This window comes from Triticum aestivum, chromosome 2B (genome assembly GCF_018294505.1).
Source record: "Triticum aestivum cultivar Chinese Spring chromosome 2B, IWGSC CS RefSeq v2.1, whole genome shotgun sequence".
In the NCBI taxonomy this organism is placed as follows: Eukaryota; Viridiplantae; Streptophyta; class Magnoliopsida; order Poales; family Poaceae; genus Triticum; species Triticum aestivum.
In genome coordinates, this window is record NC_057798.1 from 241,370,409 (window position 1) to 241,392,655 (window position 22,247).

Genomic DNA, 22,247 nt, shown 5'->3' on the forward strand with positions numbered 1-22,247 from the left:
ACACACACACACTCGCTAGTTGTGTCTCTGTGCCTCGCTCACACACACTCGATACGTCTTTCTCTCCGTATACCCCTCAATATGTAGATTTCTCTCGTGCGCACAGCTGTAGTGAAGATGACGCTAAACCTAGTGTGCCTTGTTTTTACGGGCCTCATATGATAGTTTTCGCCTTGTTTTCCATTAATTAAGAACGCAACTTTTTCTTTGTTTCTACTAGTGAATTTGAGATCATTTGGGACAGACATAAAATATATCACTTCAAACCAATTATTGCAGTAACTATTTTAAAAAGAAACATACCTCTTGCATCCTCCACAACGAGCATTTGGTGGACTGGTTAGCTCCGGATGCTCGCGACATGATGACCTGAGTTCGAATTCTGTCTTAAACTTTAGATTTTCTTTAATATATACTGCTTTCGCTATTGTACTGACAGTGGAACCCACAGAGTACTTAGAATACAAGATTAAGGATGGATTTGTTTCTTTTTAACTTTCTGTACGAATCTGTAGCCACCCTGCAAGTCATGTACATTGTACATGCAATTAACTTTTTATCTTTGAGAATCATACATGCAATTAACTCAAATGGATTGGATGTGACTCTATTATTTCCAGCATAAGAGCATCTCCAACGGCAACTGGCGAATTCCTCCCTCTTCCGTCCATGGAGGATGATATCCAATGCTAGCGGCATACATTTTCACAACTCTAATGACCCAGAGGAAATTCGTGCAAACATGGACTGATTTCATATATGCATGAAGGATTTCATATAAAAAATCTGGATCTTCATATAAACATGATGGATTTCATTACATTTACATGAACTAAGCAGCGCTAATCCAGCTCTCGTGGTATAATTAATACCTAATCTAAATGGCCGCCCGTGGATCCCTTTGTCTTCCTCATGTCCGGCAGACACTTGCGGGGCCGACGAAGGTCCTCGCAAGAGACAAAGCAGCCAAGAGACCACCTGTATACGCAGTCGTCGCCTTGACGCTGGCCTTCATGGGACCCAAGCGGTGGCGGCCTCCCATGTTATACTTCTCCTCGATGATGGCGGCGGACATGGAGAAGCTAGCCACCGACTCGTCGCTCCCCGCGCACCCGACTTCTATCTCTGTCTGCATGACGCTGCCGCAGGCACGGGAGGGGCGGCCATAGACACGGGAGGAGCGGCCACCGCAAACACGGGAGGTGCGGCCAAAGACACTAGTGGGGCAGTACAACGCGAGAAAGACGACACCCTCTCCTCCGTGCTTGCCGCCATGTTGGCATGGAGGAACTCGCCACTCCTCATTGAGCTGAACTGGAGCGGCGAGTTGCTAAAACACGCGCTGGCTTGGGGCGGCAATTGGCTCCGTCGGTCCAAGCAAGATAGGTGAAGCACCAAGCGGCATCGCTCATATCCGGAGGGCTTGGTGGGCCTCCCAGCCGGCTAGTATACCGGAGAACAGCTCCTCGGAATCCATAAGAAGAGTGGAGAAAATGGTGAAGGGGGAGATGGGGGAGTAGTGGAGGGGGTGCGATTCTTGCTTGCCGTTTGGCCTCGTTTAAATAGAGAGCGTACGGTAGGAGCTTGGCCGACGTCTGGCCTCATTTAAACTAAGAGCAGACGGGAAGAGCTCGGCCGGCGTTGCGTTTAATTCCGGCCCACTCATGAATGGACATGCGACCGGAGTAGGTTTGTCGGTTTGCATGCAGGTTTAAAGAAGGTGTTTGATGGAGGCAAGGGGGTCTGGCTTACCTGTAGGGCTCCCTGCAGGATTTACCATCCAGGGCCAATAAGGCAACGCCGCGTATATACTTGTGGGCCAAGGACTCCAACTAAATTAGATTTTATTTTGTTAGAATCTAATTTTCTCTTTTCCTCACGGATGGAGTCTTGCTCGCTACTCGACGATGATGTTGTGTCGTCTACGACCAATGGATGATGATTCTGTGTGGTTGAATAACGCCTGTAGCTGCTCGCGCTTTCTTATCCTTGCTACTATGAGCTCCCATCACTGTCTGTGTCTCCAATCCGAGTAGGTGCACATATTTTCTTCATTATTGCGGCCAGCCATCAGTTCTCGCTGGAAGACCTTGCATGTTTTGTGTTTACAAGGTCAATTAGCGTCTCCCGACCAAAGGAATTGAGCCGAAGCGCTATACATAAGGAGATTGGGAGCCGTATTTTTTAATACCGATGTAGCACTGTCGGATTACGGGTTCCGCAAACTCTAGAAAGGTTCAAACTCTGGGGTGCATGCGGAGATATCAACCTGTCCAGCCTGCGTACTCGCAATCCTCCTAAGCCTAGCGCGTCAAGCTCAAGAGACAAAGAGACACAACAGTTTATCCTGGTTTGGGCCACCTTGCAGTGTAATACAATACTCCAGCGTTTTGGTGGATTGCCTCAAAGGGCTGAGGACGAACTAGTATAGTGGATGAACTGGCCTCCGGAGGTGAGGTGTTCTTGAGCTCAAGGGGGCTGGTGAGGTGGTCGGGTGAGAATGGAACTCTTCCCCCCGATGTGAACTAGATGCCTCTCTATGGTGGTGGCTAAGTCCTATTTATAGTGCCCTTGGTCCTCTTCCCAAATATTGGCAGGAAGGGATCCCACAATGGCCAGATTTGAAAGGGGACAAGTAGTACATCCTATCCTGACTAAAGTAGTCTTCGCCTGCGAAAAGCCTCAGGTCGTGACGCTGCAGTGGGCTCGATGATGACCTCCGTCCTGCCATCCTGGCGGTCTTGGTCTTGTTGCACCAGAATGGAAACCTTTGGCTGATTCCTTGGGACTCCGTGCTTGTGGCTTGCCTCCCTTGCACCAAAGAGGAAACTGGCGCTCTGCTCCTGCTGGTGCCCGCCTGGCCTTGGTCGTCATGGCTTACGTCAGCTGAGCCTCGTGAGGTCCACCTTGCATATAACTCTCCGCCCCTCAGGAGCCAGCCTGAGGAGGCTAATTCCCTCAGGGGTCTTGGTGTCGTCCGCCTCGCAAGGCTTGGCCCCTTGCGAGGGTCTTGAGTCATTGATGCTGAAGCTGGATCGTACCACGCCGTCGATGGAGCCACGCAGTGGGCCATGGGTAGGCAAGTCTGGATACCCCCATATCCAGAACACCGACAGTAGCCCCCGGGCCCAAGGCACACTCGGACTTGGCTTCCAGGAGAAGCCAAAGGGCAAGTGTGGAGTGTCGCGGGCCCTAACCGCCTGCGACCTTGATGACGTGTGGCGATTGATGGGACGTGGGCGTCTCCACTGCCCCATGCTGCCTCGGCAATTGTTCGACTTGACGGAACGATGCGGCATGCAGAGGATCATCATGGCGCGAGGTCGTGGAGGCCGGCGGTTGGCCTTCCTTAGCTATAAATGTGAGGGAGGGGCAGAGCCCCCTCGCTCATCTCTCCTTCGTCTTCTTGTCGCCCGTGTCTTCTCCTTCTCCACCTTGCTCCCATGGCGCCTATCAGGAGGTTCTCGGCGGCCGAAAAGGGTAAGGCCCGTAGGGAGGGGTCTGATCCTCTCCCTCCAAAGAAGCGGCTCCGCCCTACTCACGACGCCAGCGTGGGACGAGAGGTGACCAGGCCTTGGAAATCGAGTCCTCCACCTAGGTTCCCCCTTCCCATGTACGCCTGCGCCCGAGATGAGGGCGTGAGCCATCGAATGATCCCCAGTGATGAAGGACGGGCTACCATTGCCTTGCCGGTCGTGCCATGAACTCATGCTGAGGGCAGCTCGTGCGAGTTCGTGGTGTGGGCAGCAATGCCGCCCAACTCATGGATCCGGCTCCCAAGGTTCTTCGCCAACAAGCTGCCTCCGAGGGGGCCGCTTGAGCTGTGGCTGCAGCACACCGGGTACTGCAGCCTGGCCATCGGAGCTGAGGTCGAGGTGGTGCCCCCCGGAGATGTCTTCATGACCCGCGGATGGGGTGAGGCCGCGCCGAGGGAGCCTGGAGTACGATGGCGCATCCACCTTGTTCTTCAAGATCTTCGACGAGGAGGGACAACGGCTAGAGTGCTGCCCCGGAGGAAGTAGCCCGCAGGGTGCAGCCGTGGGTGTTGGACCTGCTTCCATCCCCTTCGGCGCCTCTTCCAGCAGCCGCGACGACTCCTGGGAATCCAGCGACTCTCCTGAGCCCAGCGAGTCTCCGGAGTCTAGCGACGATAGCTACGTGCTGCCAAGATCCCGCCTGGTCGGAGCGCAGCAGCAGCTGCCGCCCGGCATCGTCAGTGACGCTTGATGGCCCGGTAGTATCCTTCCTTCTTTTGCTTTCCCTGCATGGAATGAAAACCAGCCCCCATTGGGTTTGTAAGGACCATAGTGTGTTTAATACCAGCGTTGTTTTCTTGATTCTATGATGAAGTCGCGTATCCCAGTTCGGCATGACTCCCCCTTTTCTTTCCCTTAGACAGCATGACGTTCTACACCGAGGGGACGCAGTCGCTAGGCAGGCTTCAGCCGTCACTAGTATGCCAGGTCATGATGTCGTGGTCAAGGCTAGGAGGTGAGCGGCCTGAGGTCCGGTGAGAGCTCATGAGACGCGATGCTCATGAGGCCCCCCTTGGCGTGCAAGCAGCCGCCCAAGGAACGGAAAAGGGGAGTGAAGCCGCCGGAGTGGGACTCCGAGGTTGGCGCGAGCGGGATGTGAGACTGGTATCACAGTGCATGTGACTTATCTTTCAGTAGTCCTGTTGCGATCCGTTGGGGGTGCTCGCTCTTGTGTCCGTGGTGGTGTCAAAAGGCATGGCTCGCAATGACCTCCCTCTCTCCTCGCTCGCCTAGGTGCTCTACGTCCTCGGGTCCCGACCCTCGAGCAAGCTCAGCCACTACTGGTATGCCAGGTCGCGATGTCGTGGTCAAGGCAAGGGGTGAGGGCTGGAGAGCAGTAGGAGCTCCCGAGACGCGATGCTCGGGACCCCCCCTTAACATGCAAGCGACTCGCAAGGTAAGGTGGCGGTCGTCCAAACCGGCCCATGAATCATCATCAGGTGAACCTGCATGTTAGATGATAGGAGAGGTCGCGAACCCCTACGGAGCGGATTATCCTCCCTAGGGCCCCTGGCGAAAGACGAAGGCACCAAGGACCTAGTGAGGTGGCGTGCGCGATGCGGGTCGTGAGCCAGAGCTGGGTCCTTGGGTTTGTCAGCGTTGCAGGGACAGACCCGAGCATAAGCGTCGTGTCAACGTGAGTAGCCATGCAGCGAGGCGAGCGAGGGACAAGCCAGCAAATGTAGGGAGACCGCGAGGCGGTTAAGACTCGAGGCCGCTGAGTGATGATTATAGATAAACTCATAAAAGATGGTTAGACAATCCTAGTGAATGCAAAACGATACATACCGCAGGGACGGACCCACACGGCTTGGCGATGATGCAGCCTTGGGGCGCTCCCAAACTGAACGAACTAGAGGGATGTCACCTGGTACCATTGCTAAAGAGATGTCGGGGTAGCAGAAGACGCGCGCTGGAGTCGTTTCTCATGAGCCGCCTTGGCCCCGAGCCTCGAGAGGCCCAGGGGGGCGGGAGGCTCTTGAAGATGCACCTCCATCTTCGCCAGGGTCGCCTGGTGCCTGGCCTCGCGAGCCGCCAGGGCATCCCTTGTGCAGCGCTGGAACGCCACAGCTGAGCTTGGTAGGCCGAAAGGCATGCAGACGTAGCTGTGGGGTGGACCCTCGCATCGGCCAACACGAGAAGGCCAGAAGAGCTGCCGACATGCGGCCCTATTGAGCCCTGGGATGTTGATGCAGACACGAAACTCCTTACCGTAGCCCCCCTCGATATGTAGATTTCTCTCGTGTGCACAGCTGTAGTGAAGATGACGCTAAACCCAGTGTGCCTTGTTTTTACCGGCCTCATATGATAGTTTTCACCATGTTTTCTATTAATTAACAAGGCAACTTTTTCTTTGTTTCTACCAGTGAATTTGAGATCATTTGGGGCAGACATAAAATATATCACTTCAAACCAATTATTGTAGTAACTATCTAAAAAATAAATATACCTCTTGCATCCTCCACAACGAGCATTTGGTGGACTAGTTAGTGCCGGATGCTCGCAACATGATGACATGAGTTCGAATTCTGTCTTAAAATTTAGATATTTTTTTAATATATACTTCTTTCGCTACTGTACTGATAGTGGAACCCACAGAGTACTTAGAATACAATATTAAGGATGGATTTATTTCTTTTTAACTTTCTGTACGAATCTGTAGCCACCATGCAAGTCATGTACAATGTACATGCAATTAACTTTTTATCTTTGAGAATCATACATGCAATTAACTCAAATGGATTGGATGTGACTCTATTATTTCCAGCATAAGAGCATCTCCAACGACAACTGGCAAATTTCTTCTCTCTTCCGTCCGCGGAGGATGATATCCAATGCCAGCGGCATACATTTTTACAACTCTAACGACCCAAAGGAAATTCATGCAAACATGGACTGATTTCATATATGCATGAAGGATTTCATATAAAAAATCCGGATCTTCATATAAACATGACGGATTTCATTACATTTACATGAACTAAGCAGCGCTAATCCAGCTCTCATGGTATAATTAATACCTAATCTAAATGGCCGCCCGTGGATCCCTTTGTCTTCCTCATGTCCGACAGACACTTGCGGGGCCGACGAAGGTCCTCGCAAGAGACGAAACAGCCAGGAGACCACATGTATACGTAGTCGTCGCCTCAACACTGGCCTTCATGGGACCCAAGCTGCGGCGGCCTCCCATGTTATACTTCTCCTCGATGATGGTGGCGGACATGGAGAAGCTAGCCACCGACTCATCGCTCCCCGCGCACCCGACTTCTGTCTCTGCCTGCATGACGCTGCCGCAGGCACGGGAGGGGCGGCCATAGACACGGGAGGCGCGGCCACCGCAAACACGGGAGGTGCGGCCGCAGACACTAGTGGCATAGTACAACGTGACTGCGACGATGCCCTCACCCCCATGCTCGCCGCCATGCTCAAGTGGAGCAACTCGCCACTCCTCATCGAGCTGAACTGAAGCGGTGAGTTGCTGAACCACGCGCCGGCTTGGGGCGGCAACTGGCTCCGTCGGGCCAAGCGAGGTAGGTGAAGCACCAAGCAGACTCGCTCGTATCCGGAGGGCTTGGCGGGCCACCCAGACGGCTAGTATGCCGGAGAACGGCTCCTTGGAATCCATAGGAAGAGTGGAGAAAATGGTGAAGGAGGAGATGGGGGAGCAGCAGAGGGGTGCGATTCTTGCTTGCTGTTTGGCCTCGTTTAAATAGAGAGCGTACGGTAGGAGCTTGGACGACGTCTGGCCTCATTTAAACAGAGAGCGGGTGGGAAGAGCTCGGCCGGCGTTGTGTTTAATTCCGACCCGCTCATGAATGGACATGCGGACGGAGTAGGTTTCTCGGTTTGCATGCGGGTTTAAAGGAGGCGTTTGATGGAGGCGAGGGGGTCTCGCTTACCTGCAGGGCTCCCTGCAGGATTTACTATGCAGGGCCAATAAGGCAACACCATGTATATACTTGTGGGCCAAGGACTCCAACTAAATTAGATTTTATTTTGTTACAATCTAATTTTCTCTTTTCCTCGCGGACAGAGTCTTGCTCGCCGCTCGGCGACGTTGTTGTGTCGTCTACGACCAATGGATGGTGATTCTGTGTGGTTGAATAACGCATGTAGCTGCTCGCGCTTTCTTATCCTTGCTACTATGAGAGCCTATCACTGTCGGCGTCTCCTATCCGAGTAGGTGCACATATTTTCTTCATTATTGCGGCCATCCATCAGTTCTCGCTGGAAGACCTTGCATGTTTTGTGTTTGCAAGGTCAATTAGCGTCTCCGGACCAAAGGAATTGAGCCGAAGCGCTATACATAAGAGATTGGAGCCGTATTTTTTAATACCGATGTAGCACTGTCGGATTACGGGTTCCGCAAACCCTAGAAAGGTTCGAACTCTGGGGTGCATGCGGAGATCTCAACCTGCCCAGCCTGCCTACTCGCAATCCTCCTAAGCCTAGCGCGTCAAGCTCAAGAGACAAAGGGACACAACAGTTTATCCTGGTTCGAGCCACCTTGTGGTGTAATACCCTACTCCAGCGTTTTGGTGGATTGCCTCAAAGGGCTGAGGATGAACTAGTACAGTGGATGAACTGGCCCTAGGAGGTGAGGTGTTCTTGAGCTCAAGGGAGCTGGTGAGGTGGTCGGGTGAGAATGGATCTCCCCCCCCCCCCGATGTAAACTAGATGCCTCTCTATGGTGGTGGCTATGTCCTATTTATTGTGGCCTTGGTCCTCTTCCCAAATGTTGGCAGGAAGGGATCCCACAACGGCCAGATTTGAAAGGGGACAAGTAGTACATCCTATCCTAACTAAAGTGGTCTTTGCCTCCAAAACGCCTCTGGTCGTGACGCTGCGGTGGGCTCGGTGATGACCTCCGTCCTGCCGTCCTGGCGGTATTGGTATTGTTGCACCAGAATGGAAACCTTTGGCTGATTCCTTGGGACTCTACACCTGTGACTTGCCTCCCTTGCACCAAAGAGGAAATTGGCGCTCTGCGCCTGCTGGCGCCCTCCTGGCGCCCGCCTGGCCTTGGTCGTCATGGCTTACATCAGCTGAGCTTCGTGAGGTGCACCTTGCATAGAACTCTTCGCCCCTCGGGAGCCAGCCTGAGGAGGCCGATTCCCTCGGGGGTCTTGGTGTCATCCTCCTCGCGAGGGACTTGAGTCGTTGATGCTGAAGCTGGGCCGTACCAGGCTGTCGATGGAGCCATGCAGCGGGCTGCAGGCAGGAAAGTCTGAATACCCCCATATCCAGAAAGTCGACAAGCACCGCCGTATTGATCTCCCGCTCTGGCGAGATTCATCGCCCTCTTCGTGTTCCATCCTTCTATACCGATAGGCACATCGCCGCTCTAGATTGGGATTCCTAATAATCAAAAGCCAAGGAACAGAAGAACTGCAATGGTATGCTCCTCGACGGCATCAGCGCATGATCCTTGTAAAGGCGCATGTCTTCCTTTGTGGTTGCCGCCCACATCAACGTCATCCTTCACTGGTACTAGATGGTTCAGCGGCATCGCTAGGCTAGCAAACATTCTCGTGCTTCTTTCTCTGTAGATAGAGGAGCGAGGGAGAAGCCATTCATGTATTTCTTTCTTTCGCGTTGGTCAGGTGAGAAGAGATCAAAGCAGCACGAAGAAAGAAACTAGATGGAAAAATAATAATTGGAGCCCATAACTATATTCGCGGCGCTGTCTTATTGGCCCTGCATGGTAAATCCTGCAGGGAGCCCTGCATGGGAGCTGGACCCGAGGCGACGAGGCATGTTCAGCCAGGCATGCAGCGGGCAGTGCAGTATTGTTAAATTTGATAGCTACTAGTAAACCAGGATGGTAAAAATATATTGAGAAATGGACGGTAAACTAGTAAACTAGGACTATTCCCGATACGGCTTTAATGTAGATGAGGGACAGGGTAGCGGTTTCCAAAATGTTGAACGACCAATGATGCATCCTCATTCAATTAGTATCATGCTGAGGGAAGTAGGGAGGAGGACGCGGAAAGGAGGCAGCACGATGTGAATGCAACGCAGTTTGCACTCATATAAAGGCGCCCCTCCATTCCAATGCATCCACCATATTTTACGCACCTACACTAAGTGCAATAGTGCTTAATTCGGACCCATGGCGGTGATGCGATCGACCGGCCAGCGTATGTGCTAGATGGTCCACGATGCCAGCCTACGGCATGGTAACGAGGATTGTCTCCAGAGGGTGTTGGCGACCGGCTTGTTCATGGCCATCATCGACGCCAGCTACGACTCTCAGTTGGACAAGATGCACTACAAAAAAAGACACATCCGTGACATTTTGGGCCGAACGAAATTTTTTCTGTCAGCCTTATGACACTTCTATGACGATAATTGTGACAAAACATGGTATCATCATAGATGTGGTGGGATCCTACTTCTATGACAAAAATCATGACAGAAAATGGGCTTTTCATCCTGGGCAGGCTGGAGACACACCTGCATGACATTCTTTGGACCATCCATGACGAAAAAAATCATGGTAGAAGCAGGGGCGAGGAAAATTTCTGGGAGTTCCCGGTTACGGTGGGTGGTCGGGGCCGAGTGATGCACGGAGGTTTGCGCGTTTCTCTCGTACACGTATGCGCGTGTGTGCAAGGCATTGCACTCTAACTGAACCTGAGCGATTGCACTAGCTACGTTACTGAACCCCGATCGATCCCTTGATGTTAACTGAAGCCGAATGATTCCTTCGCTACTGCTGCTAACTGAAGCCGATCGAAGCTGCCTCTTGATGAACAGTTCCCGGTGGGGGTCGGATGAATAGTTCCCGGTGGGGGTTGGATGAACAGGACCCCGTGGTAGTAGAGGTCGTTGCCGCTGGATGAACAGGACCCTGATCGAGGAGGTGGGGGTGGATGAATAGTAGCCAGTGGAGCGACCCTGTGGAGGGCTGGTTGAACAGGACCCCGTGGAGGGGCTGGTTTAACAAGACCCCATGGAGGGCTGGTTGAATAGTAGCCTATGGAGGCTGGATGAACAGGACCCCGTGGAGGGCTGGATGAATAGTAGCCGGTGGAGGCTGGATGAACAGTAGCTGGTGGTGATACGTCTCCAACGTATCTATAATTTTTGATTGTTCCATGCTATTATATTACCCCTTTTGGATGTTTATGGGCTTTATTTTACACATTTATATCATTTTTGGGACTAACCTACTAACCGGAGGCCCAGCCCGTATTGCTGTTTTTTTTGCCTATTTTAGTATTTCGAAGAAAAGGAATATCAAACGGAGTCCAAACGGAATGAAACCTTCGGGAGCGTGATTTTTGGAACAAACGTGATCCAGAGGACTTGGAGTGCAAGCCAAGAAGCAGCCAAGGCGGCCACGAGGGTGGGGGCGCGCCCACCCCTACAGGGCGCGCCCCTTGTCTCGTGGGCCCCTCGGGCGGCCACCGACCTACTTCTTCCTCCTATATATACCCACGTACCCCGAAAACATCCAGAGAGCCAACGAAAAACAATTTCCACCACCGTAACCTTCTGTATCCGCGAGATCCCATCTTGGAGCCTTCAGTGGCGCTCCGTCGGAGGGGGAATCAACCATGGAGGGCTTCTACATCAACACCATAGCCCCTCCGATGAGTTGTGAGTAGTTTACCACACACCTTCGAGTCCATAGTTATTAGCTAGATGGCTTCTTCTCTCTTTTTGGATCTCAATACCACGTTCTCCCCCTCTCTTGTGGAGATCTATTTGATGTAACTCTTTTTGCGGTGTGTTTGTCGAGATCCGATGAATTGTGGGTTTATGATCAAGTTTATCTATGAGAAATATTTGAATCTCCTCTGAATTCTTTTATGTATGATTGAGTTATCTTTGCAAGTCTCTTCGAATTATCAGTTTGGTTTGGCCTACTAGATTGATCTTTCTTGCCATGGGAGGAGTGCTTAGATTTGGGTTCAATCTTGTGGTGTCCTTACCCAGTGACAGCAGGGGCAGCAAGGCACGTATTGTAGTGTTGCCATCAAGGATAAAAAGATGGGGTTTATATCATATTGCATGAGTTTATCCCTCTACATCATGTCATCTTTCTTAATGCGTTACTCTATTCTTATGAACTTAATACTCTAGATGCATGCTGGATAGCGGTCGATGTGTGGAGTAATAGTAGTAGATGCAGGCAGGAGTCGGTCTACTTGTCACGGACGTGATGCCTATATACATGATCATGCCTAGATAATCTCATAACTATTCGCTTTTCTATCAATTGCTCGACAGTAATTTGTTCACCCACCGTAATACTTATGCTATCTTGAGAGAAGCCACTAGTGAAACCTATGGCCCCCGGGTCTATCTTTTATCATATAAGCTTTCAATCTACTTTTATTTGCATCTTTACTTTTCCTATCTATACTATAAAATACCAAAAATATATTTATCTTATCATACTATCTCTATCAGATCTCACTTTCGCAAGTGGCCGTGAAGGGATTGACAACCCCTTTATTGCGTTGGTTGCGAGTTCTTTGTTTGTTTGTGTAGGTGTGTGGGACTTTTGAGGAGCCTCCTACTGGATTGATACCTTGGTTCTCAAAAATTAAGGGAAATACTTACGCTACTATTGCTGCATCACCCTTTCCTCTTCAAGGAAAACCAACGCAAGCTCAAGACGTAGCAGTGGAGGTTGGAAGAAGTCGATGGTGGATGAACAGTAACAGGTGGAGGCTAGAGGAAGTCGACGGTGGATGAATAGTTGCCTGTGGAGACTGGAGCAAGGCAGTAGACGGTGGATGAACAGTAGCCCGTTTTGCGGTACGCCACACCCCTCCCAATGAACAGGACCCCCATTTCGACCGTAGGAGGTCGACGAGAAGTCTGTTTCCTTCGTTTTGTGGTACGGCACACCCCTCCTGATCAATAGGACCCCGTTTCGACCATAGGAGCTCGAACAGAAGTCCGTTTCCACCGTTTTGCGGTACGCCGGACCCTTCCTAATGAACAGGACCCCGTTTCGACCGTACGCGGTTGAACAGAAGGCCCGTTTCCTCTGTTCTGCGGTACGTCATGCCTCGTTTCGGCTATTCCGCCCAAGCCGGTTGGCTCCCGATGAACAGGACATGTTCCGACCCAGTGACTTCGCTCCCGATGAACAGGACGCATTCCGACCCAGTCACTTGGCTCTCGGTGAAGACGATGTTGTTTCCTCCATTTTGAACCCACCGGTTAGCTGCCGATGAACAGGACAACATCGCTGCCGTCTGTTGCCTCTGCATGTACACGGGCCCTGGCCGTACATATACGCGAGTACGCGTTCGAGACCCCGCCCGTATGTACATATGTAACCGTATTTAATTTCTTGCAGTGTGTGGTTGTACGTACGTGTACACGATACATATAGACGGGACTGCATGACATGCTACGTCCGCGCCTCTACTATGACACATGCATCTCCTTACTCGGACACGGTTCATCGCTGCAGAGAGACCGATTCACCAGTATGTACATACACGATCGCGACCAGACAGACAACTCAACATACGGTTCGACCCGGTGGGTCCCAGCTGTCAGGGAGGATAAGAAGGCACTTCCTTCCGTGTGAAGATACAGCTGGTGGGTCCTAGCTATTAGGGAGGATAAGGAGGCGCTTCCATCCATGTGAAGATATAGCTGGTGGGTCCCAACTGTCAGGGAGAAGAATCATTTTTTTGCCCGTAATACGGACGCACTTCCTTGCGTACGAAGATGTAGTTGGTGGGTCCCAGCTGTCGGGGGGAACGTTTTTTCGAGTCCCTTTTGGTAGGTCCCGCTGTTAGGTGGAGGAAACATTATTTTGCGCGTAATAAGGAGGCACTTCCTTGCTGCGGCCGTGGACCCAGCTGTCAGCCTCTCCACATACAGTCCTCTTCCGATGGAAGGTGTTCCTTGACCATGTTGACCACACTATGCCGAGAGCACCAAGGCAGTGGACGACGGCAAGGCCTAAGATGGGATTGATCTGGAGTCATGGAACAACGGGCACTGGAGTCCCTGGCGGAGGGGAGTACGAGGGACTGGTTCGGCTTCCAGGTGAGGCTGCCTTTCCCGGAGAATAACAGAAGGTGTGTGTGAGTATAGGTATGACCTGGCCACCGTTGGGAGTAGAGTGGGGAGGCGAGGCCTGCACGGCAGCACAGCCGGCCACGGGAGGCAAATGCAGGCGCTCCAGCGGGCGATGGTTTTGGCGGCTGGAGCAAGAGCAACTAGATCAGAGATTGAAGAAGCAGGATCACCGTTGGATGTCAATCCAACGAATACAGATGTCAGAATAATTTGTTGACTCTTTTTTTAGAACATTAAACCGTTTTGTTTACTAAATGGACAACACCTTGCGCAGGCTTCGTCTAGTGGGCCAACAAAGTCAGCTTCGAAAGCTGTGGCGGAATGCAGTTTAGGTTTTACAGCCCATTTCATTTTGTTTGCCAATACATCTACTTCTTGGGCTTTGGCTCAAAAAATAATAGCCGATTTATTATTTATGATAATTGTTTCTGAAAAACTATTTATGATAATTTACAGCACATTTGATTATTTATTCGAATACACCTATTTACTGAGCTGGGTCAAAAACAATATTGCGTACATGCATCACATTTATCATTTATGAAAATTTACAAGCCATTTGATTTTAGTATAAATAGACCCATTTTCTGGGATGGTTGAAAAACCAATGATGGTCTGGACTGAGCATTTTGTATATAAATAATATTGAGATACGAATATTATTTAAAATTTAAGTTGGGCTAGGTAATCTTATTATATAAAAAATGAACTGGGTTGTGCATTTTATTAAAAGAAAGATAGGCTAGGTTGCGCTTATTTTAGGATACTGTGTACAACTGTCGGCCCAGTTGCATTGCTGATGTTCAAAAAAAGGCATGTGTAGTACAGTACAACTTTACATGGCTACTCAGCCCACGTTCAACGAAACCGGAAAGGCCCAAACAAGGCTTCTGTACAACTTTTTGAAGTCACTGAGCTTAGTTAATAACTTAAGAAAAAAGTTAGAGTACAGTGGAACCTAATTAAAAGCTGTCACGAGCAAAGAAATAATTCAATGGGTCCCACTTATGTGTGTGTGTGTGTGTGAGTGTGAGAGAGAGAGAGAGAGAGAGACCCATTGGTCGATGCTCGTAAATACATCTTTCAGCCATATGCATTGCTGATGCTCAGTAAAAACTTATATAGTTGACACAATCATATAAAACATCATAGCACATTGAACTTGCATACAAAAATTTCAGGCGGGCGGCACAATCAGGGTGGAAGCAATGGATCGCTACGGGTAGGGCTATATTGAAACCAACGAACTCGTACATAACGATTCATCATCTTTATCAATGACGGGGAAATATCTTGAATGATGTGCAAAGAAAATAGACAAACAACACAATAAGTTCTACTAGCACATTAAGTTGACGTACAACCCTTTCTAAAAAAAGTTCAGGTAAAAAAATAGAACAGGTCACAATCAAATGTACTGGCACATCAGTGCTTCACACCGATAGCTCGGATTTAACTAGTATCTGACAAGATTCAGTTGTTACCTCAAATTAGAGCACATCCAGGCAGCCAGCCTTGCCTCTTCTCCCAAAGAAGTAGTGGCCTCCACCGCGTGATGGAGTAGGCCCTGTGCCATCCATCGTTCCAGGCAACACGGCGAAAGTCTGACATTGACTCCTGTAATGGACGTCGTCGATGGTCACTGGCACCAGCGATGGCGGCAGGACTTTGATTGATGGATTGACCACTTCTTCGACATGCATGAACACTTGATATAGGTACATCCCTAACATGGTCCGTGGCGGCCTTGGTGGCAATGAATAGTACAACCCCGGTTCCTGCACCGATATCTCAACACCAATCACCTTCGTATGGTGCACGGCTTCTTCATCCATGCCATAACCGTTAGAGCCCAGTTGTCTGGCGGAACAAACATACTTACGAGCTCACCTCCAAGGTCGTTGATAAGCAAATTCATGGACTCGTTGTTCCAAGCACGTCGAGGCATGCCATGGAAGGTAAGCTTTGTTAAAAACTCAAGCTCAGAGGACACCGAGCCCCATCCTAGGTGCCACCGATCAAATCTCACCAGCGCGCCATCGTAGAACAAACGCTGGGAAGATTCAAACACATGACTGCAGTCAAAAGTTTTCTGGAACCTGACAAAGAAATCAGCCGGTGTCAGATAGACTTCGACGGGCAGTCACTTATTTGGATGCCATGTGCAATGCCAAGAGCTTTGAAAAGGTCGTCCAGTGAGATGGGAGGCCGGTCGCGGTTGATGGTTACCATCAGCACTTTACCGGCAAACTGGTCGTCAAGCATCGCAATGCCACTGTTGAGTGATAGCACGCTGCGCCCGAAGGTAGGACGGACCTCGGGATTCGGAGATCCGCATTGGTCGGTGACATGATAGTGCGCTTGAGTACAGGGAGTACGGGAGGGGGATTTGGGGGAAATGGAGTAGGAATCGATATTCCAAAGGTGGGGGAGGGGCGAGAGATTGGAGATGATATGGTAGCATGAATTTTGAACACGCGCCAATATGCTCTTGGCGCGCAAGCGCATGAAAACACTGGTGGCGCCCACATGTCGGCTTAAGAGTCCTTATTCTTTCTTTTTTGAGAGCCCGACCTTTTTTTGAGGATCTTTTGAGTGCCCGGCCTGAGAGTCATATGACATGCTTGGCGTTGCATTACTACTCGGCCCATATTCAACGACCCCTCACTGGCCCAAACAAGTGTACATCATCGAAAAGACACTGAGCTCAAATTATAACTTGAAAAAGGAGATATACTCTGAACATTGGAGAATGGTGATGCCCTCATTTTGCCCACCAGCTGTTTGAGACAATAAACAGTTCGAAACAACGATATATACAACATTCAAACGCTGACTAGTGACTACTACTAACATAAACAGCAAGACATGATAATTCGTAAGAAGTCTTGGTACACCACCAAAACGCACCCATCTGCAGCGCTTGGACTCTCGTGATCCAGAAGAGAATGACATTCTAAATAGAGGCAACTATTACATACTAAGAGTGACATAGACGAGGATGACCAAATGACAAGGAATATGCATAAAAAGAGAGAACTACCCATCCAGAACAAGCAGCAAAGACAACAAGTCATTCAAAGAGGGATGATCCAACACCATCATAATTTGCAGCCCCGCTTCAGCCACCAGTGATCCGGAGACACCAGTACTCCACCCTTTCAACGCAACAACCCAATTACCTATTGATAACCCACAAGTATAGGGGATTGCAACAGTTTTCGAGGGTAGAATATTCAACCCAAATTTATTGATTCGACACAAGGGGAGCCAAAGAATATTCTGAAGTATCAGCAGCTGAGTTGTCAATTCAACCACACCTGAAAGACTTAATATCTGCAGCAAAGTATTTAGTAGCAAAGTAGTATGGAAATAATGGTAACGGTGGCAAAAGTAACAGTAGCCGTTTTGTAGCAATTGTAACAGTGGCAACGAAGAAGTAACTAAACAAAGATCAATATGCGAAAAGCTCGTAGGCAATGGATCAGTGATGTATAATTATGTCGGATGCGATTCCTCATGCAACAGTTATAACATAGGGTGACACAGAACTAGCTCCAGTTCATCAATGTAATGTAGGCATGTATTCCAAATATAGTCGTACGTGCTTATGGAAAAGAACTTGCATGACATCTTTTGTCTTACCCTCCCATGGCAGCGGGGTCCTATTGGAAACTAAGGGATATTAAGGCCTCCTTTTAATAGAGTACCGGACCAAAGCATTAACACTTAGTGAATACATGAACTCCTCAAACTATGGTCATCACCAGGAGTGGTCCCGACTATTGTCACTTCGGGGTTGCCAGATCATAACACATAGTAGGTGACTATTGGCTTGCAAGGTAGGATCAAGAACTCACATATATTCATGAAAACATAATAGGTTCAGATATAAAATCATGGCACTCGGGCCCTAGTGACAAGCATTAAGCATGGCAAAGTCATAGCAACATCAATCTTAGAACATAATGGCTACTAGGGATCAAACCCTAATAAAACTAACTCGATTACATGGTAAATCTCATCCAACCCATCACCGTCCAGCAAGCCTACGATGGGATTACTCACACATGGCGGTGAGCATCATGAAATTGGTGATGGAGGATGGTTGCTAATGACGATGGCGACAGATTCCCCTCTACGGAGCCCCGAACGGACTCCAGATCAGCCCTCCCAAGGAAGATTGGGGCTTGGCGGCGGCTCCGTATCATAAAACGCGATGAATCCTTCTCTCTGATTTTTTTCTCCCCGAAAATGAATATATGGAGTTGGGGTTGAGGTCGGTGGAGTCCCAGGGGGCCACGAGGCAGGGGGCGCGCCCCAGGGGGGCGCCATGCACCCTCATGGACAGGGTGTGGGCCCCCTGACACTGATTCTTTCGCCAATATTTTTTATTAATTCCAAAACGTGTCTCCGTGGATTTTCAGGTCATTCCGAGAACTTTTATTTCTGCACAAATAACACCATGGCAGTTCTGCTGAAAACAGCATCAGAGCGGGTTAGTTCCATTCAAATCATGCAAGTTAGAGTCTGAAACAAGGGAAAAAGTGTTTGGAAAAGTAGATACGTTGGAGACGTATCAACTCCCCCAAGCTTAAACCTTTGCTTGTCCTCAAGATATTCAGTTGACAAATTGAAAGTGATAAAGAAAAACTTTTACAAACTCTGTTTGATCTTGTTGTTGCTAATATGTAAAGTCAGCATTCAAGTTTTCAGCAACGATTATGAACTAACCATATTCGCAATAACATTTAGGTCTCATGTTTATTCGTATCAATAGCATAATCAACTAGCAAGCAATAATAATAAACCTCGGATGATAACACTTTCTCAAAACAATCATAATATTCATATTGATCTTTGTTTATTCATATAACAAGATGGTATCTCATTAGCCCTTTCTGAGACCGCAATACATAAATGCAGAGCACCCCTGAAGATTAAGGACTGACTAGACATTGTAATTCATGGTAAAAGAGATCCAGTCGTAGTCATTCTCAATGTAAATTAATAGCAATGCATGTAAATGACAGCGGTGCTCTCCAACTGGTGCTTTTTAATAAGAGGATGATGACTCAACATAAAAGTAAAAAGATAGGCCCTTCGCAGAGGGAAGCAGGGATTTGCAGAGGTGCCAGAGCTCGAGTTTTGAAACAGAGATAAATAATATTTTGAGTGTCATACTTTCATTGTCAACATAACAACCAAGAGATCTCGATATCTTCCATGCTACACACATTATAGGTGGTTCCCAAATAGAATGGTAAAGTTTATACTCCCCCACCACCAGCAAACATCAATCCATGGCTTGTCTGAAACAGCAGGTGTCGTCCAACTAACAACAATCCTGGGGGAGTTTTGTTTGCAATTATTTTGATTTGATTTAAGCATGGGACTGGGCATCCTGGTTACCGACCATTTTCTCGCGAATGATGAGCGGAGTCCACTCATCATGAGAATAACCCACCTAGCATGGAAGATATAGACAACCCTAGTTGATACATGAGCTTTTCGAGCATAGAAAACAGAATTTCGTTTGAAGGTTTAGAGTTTCGCACATACAAATTTACTTGGAACGGCAGGTAGATACCGCATATAGGAACGGCAGGTAAATTTACTTGGAATTTCGTTTGAAGGTTTATAGAAGTGGATGCACAAGCAGTATTCCCGCTTAGTACAAGTGAAGGCTAGAAAGAGACTGGGAAGCGGCCAACTAGAGAGCGACAACAGTCAGAATCATGCATTAAGATTAATCAACAATGAGTGCAAGCATGAGTAGGATATAAATCACCATGAACATAAATATCGTGGAGGCTTGATACGTCTCCAAAGTATCTATAATTTATGAAGCATTCATGTTATTTTATTATCTGTTTTGAATGATTATGGGCTTTATTATACACATTTATATCATTTTTGGCACTAACCTATTAACCGGACGCCTAGCCCATATTGTTGTTTTATTGCCTGTTTCAGTATTTCGAAGAAAAGGAATATCAACGGAGTTCAAACGGAATGAAACCTCCGGCATCGTGATTTTTTGGAAGAATATGATCCTGGAGACTTGAGTTCACGTCAGAAGATCCTCGAGGAGGCCAGGAGATAGGGGGCGCCACCCCCCCCCTACTGGGCGCGCCCCCTGTCTCGTGGGCCCCTCGAGCACCTCCTGACCGACTTCTTTCGCCTATATAGTCCCACGTACCCTAAAACATCCACGGAGAAGATAGATCGGGAGTTCCACCGCTGCAAGCCTCTGTAGCTACCAAAAACCTCTTGGGAGCCTGTTCCGGCACCCTGCTGGAGGGGGAACCCATCACCGGTGGCCATCTTCATCATCCCGGCGCTATCCATGACGAGGAGGGAGTAGTTCACCCTCGGGGCTGAGGGTATGTACCAGTAGCTATGTGTTTGATCTCTCTCTCTCTCGTGTTCTCTCTATGGCACGATCTTGATGAATCGCGAGCTTTGTTATTATAGTTGGATCTTATGATGTTTCTCCCCCTCTACTCTCTTGTGATGAATTGAGTTTCCCTCTTGAAGTTATCTTATCGGATGGATTCTTTGTTTGAGAACACTTGATGTATGTCTTGCCGTGTTTACCTTTGGTGACAATGGGATATCACGTGCAACTTGATGTATGTTTTGGTGACCAACTTGCGGGTTCCGCCCATGAACCTATGCATAGGGGTTGTTACACGTTTTCTTGACACTCCAGTAGAAACTTTGGGGCACTCTTTGAAGTATTTTGTGTTGGTTGGATGAATTTGAGATTGTGTGACGCATATCGTATAATCATGCCCACGGATACTTGAGGTGACAATGGAGTATCTAGGTGACATTAGGGTTTTCGTTGATTTGTGTCTTAAGGTGTTATTCTAGTACGAACTCTTTGATAGATTGATCCGAAAGAATAGCTTTGAGGTGGTTTCATACCCTACCATAATCTCTTCGTTTGTTCTCCGCTATTAGTGGCTTTGGCGTGACTCTTTGTTGCATGTTGAGGGATTGTTATATGATCTATCTATGTTATTATTGTTGAGAGAACTTGCACTAGTGAAAGTATGAACCCTAGGCCTTGTTTCCTATCATTGCAATACCGTTTACGCTCACTTTTATCATTAGTTACCTTGCTGTTTTTATATTTTCAGATTACAAATACCTTTATCTACCATCCATATTGCACTTGTATCACCATCTCTTCGCCGAACTAGTGCACCTATACAATTTACCATTGTATTGGGTGTGTTGGGGACACAAGAGACTTTTTGTTATTTGGTTGCAGGGTTGTTTGAGAGAGACCATCTTCATCCTACGCCTCCCACGGATTGATAAACATTAGGTCATCCACTTGAGGGAAATTTGCTACTGTCCTACAAACATGTGCACTTGCAGGCCCAACAACGTCTACAAGAAGAAGGTTGTGTAGTAGACATCAAGCTCTTTTCTGGCGCCGTTGCCGGGGAGGTGGGTGCTTGAAGGTATATCTTTAGATCTTGCAATTGAATCTTTTTGTTTCTTGTTTTATTGCTAGTTTAGTTTATAAAAGAAAACTACAAAAAAATGGAGTTAAGTTTGTCTCATACGCTTCGTCTTTTTAATATCTTTCGTGAGAATGATGAAAAGGAAAATTGTGCTCAAGTGCTAGAATAAGAATTACATAGAATGCTTGGCATGAAATATGTGAATGATGAGCATGATTGCAATGTTGTTAGTATGAATTCCTTGAATACCCGTGATGCTAATGATATGCAAAGCCACAAGCTTGGGGAAGCTATGTTTGATGAATATGATATATTTTGTCCCCCAAGCTTTGATGAGCAAATTTATTTTGATGATAGCATGCCTCCTATTTATGATAATTATATTGATGAAAGTGGGTTTGGAAGAGTGTCAACTTTAGAAAGTAGTGATCCCACTATTTTGGAGGATGTTGAATCTTATTATGATGAACATGAAAGTGGATTTGGAAGAGTGTCAACTTTATTTAGTGATGATTCCACTATTTCAGAAGAGGTTCCAATTGATTATGAGAACAAAGTTGCTAACTATGATGATTATTGTGATGACTTGTATGCTATTAGGAATAATGATAACCATGAAACTTGTCATCATGATTTTAGTTTTCAATTGGATTATGCCTCACATGATAATTATTTTGTTGAGTTTGCTCCCACTACTGTTGATGAGAAGAATTTTGCTTATGTGGAGAGTAGTAAAAATTCTATGTTTGTAGATCATGAAAAGAATGCTTTAGGTGCTGGTTATATTGTTGAATTCATTCATGATGCTACTGAAAATTACTATGAGGGAGGAATATATGCTTGTAGGAATTGCAATAATGTCAAGTTTCCTCTCTATGTGTTGAAAATCTTGAAGCTATGCTTGTTTTAACTTCCTATGCTTGTTGATTATTGTTCCCATAAATTGTTTTCTCACAAAATCCCTATGCATAGGAAGTGGGTTAGACTTAAATGTGCTAGTCATATGCTTCATGATGCTCCCGTTATGTTTCAATTCTTATCTTTTATGTGAGCATCATTGGCATCATCATGCCTAGCTAGAAAGGCATTAAAGAAAAGCGCTTGTGGGGAGACAACCCAATACTTATCGTTACTGTTTTCGTGTGATCACATGATTATGCTACTGTGG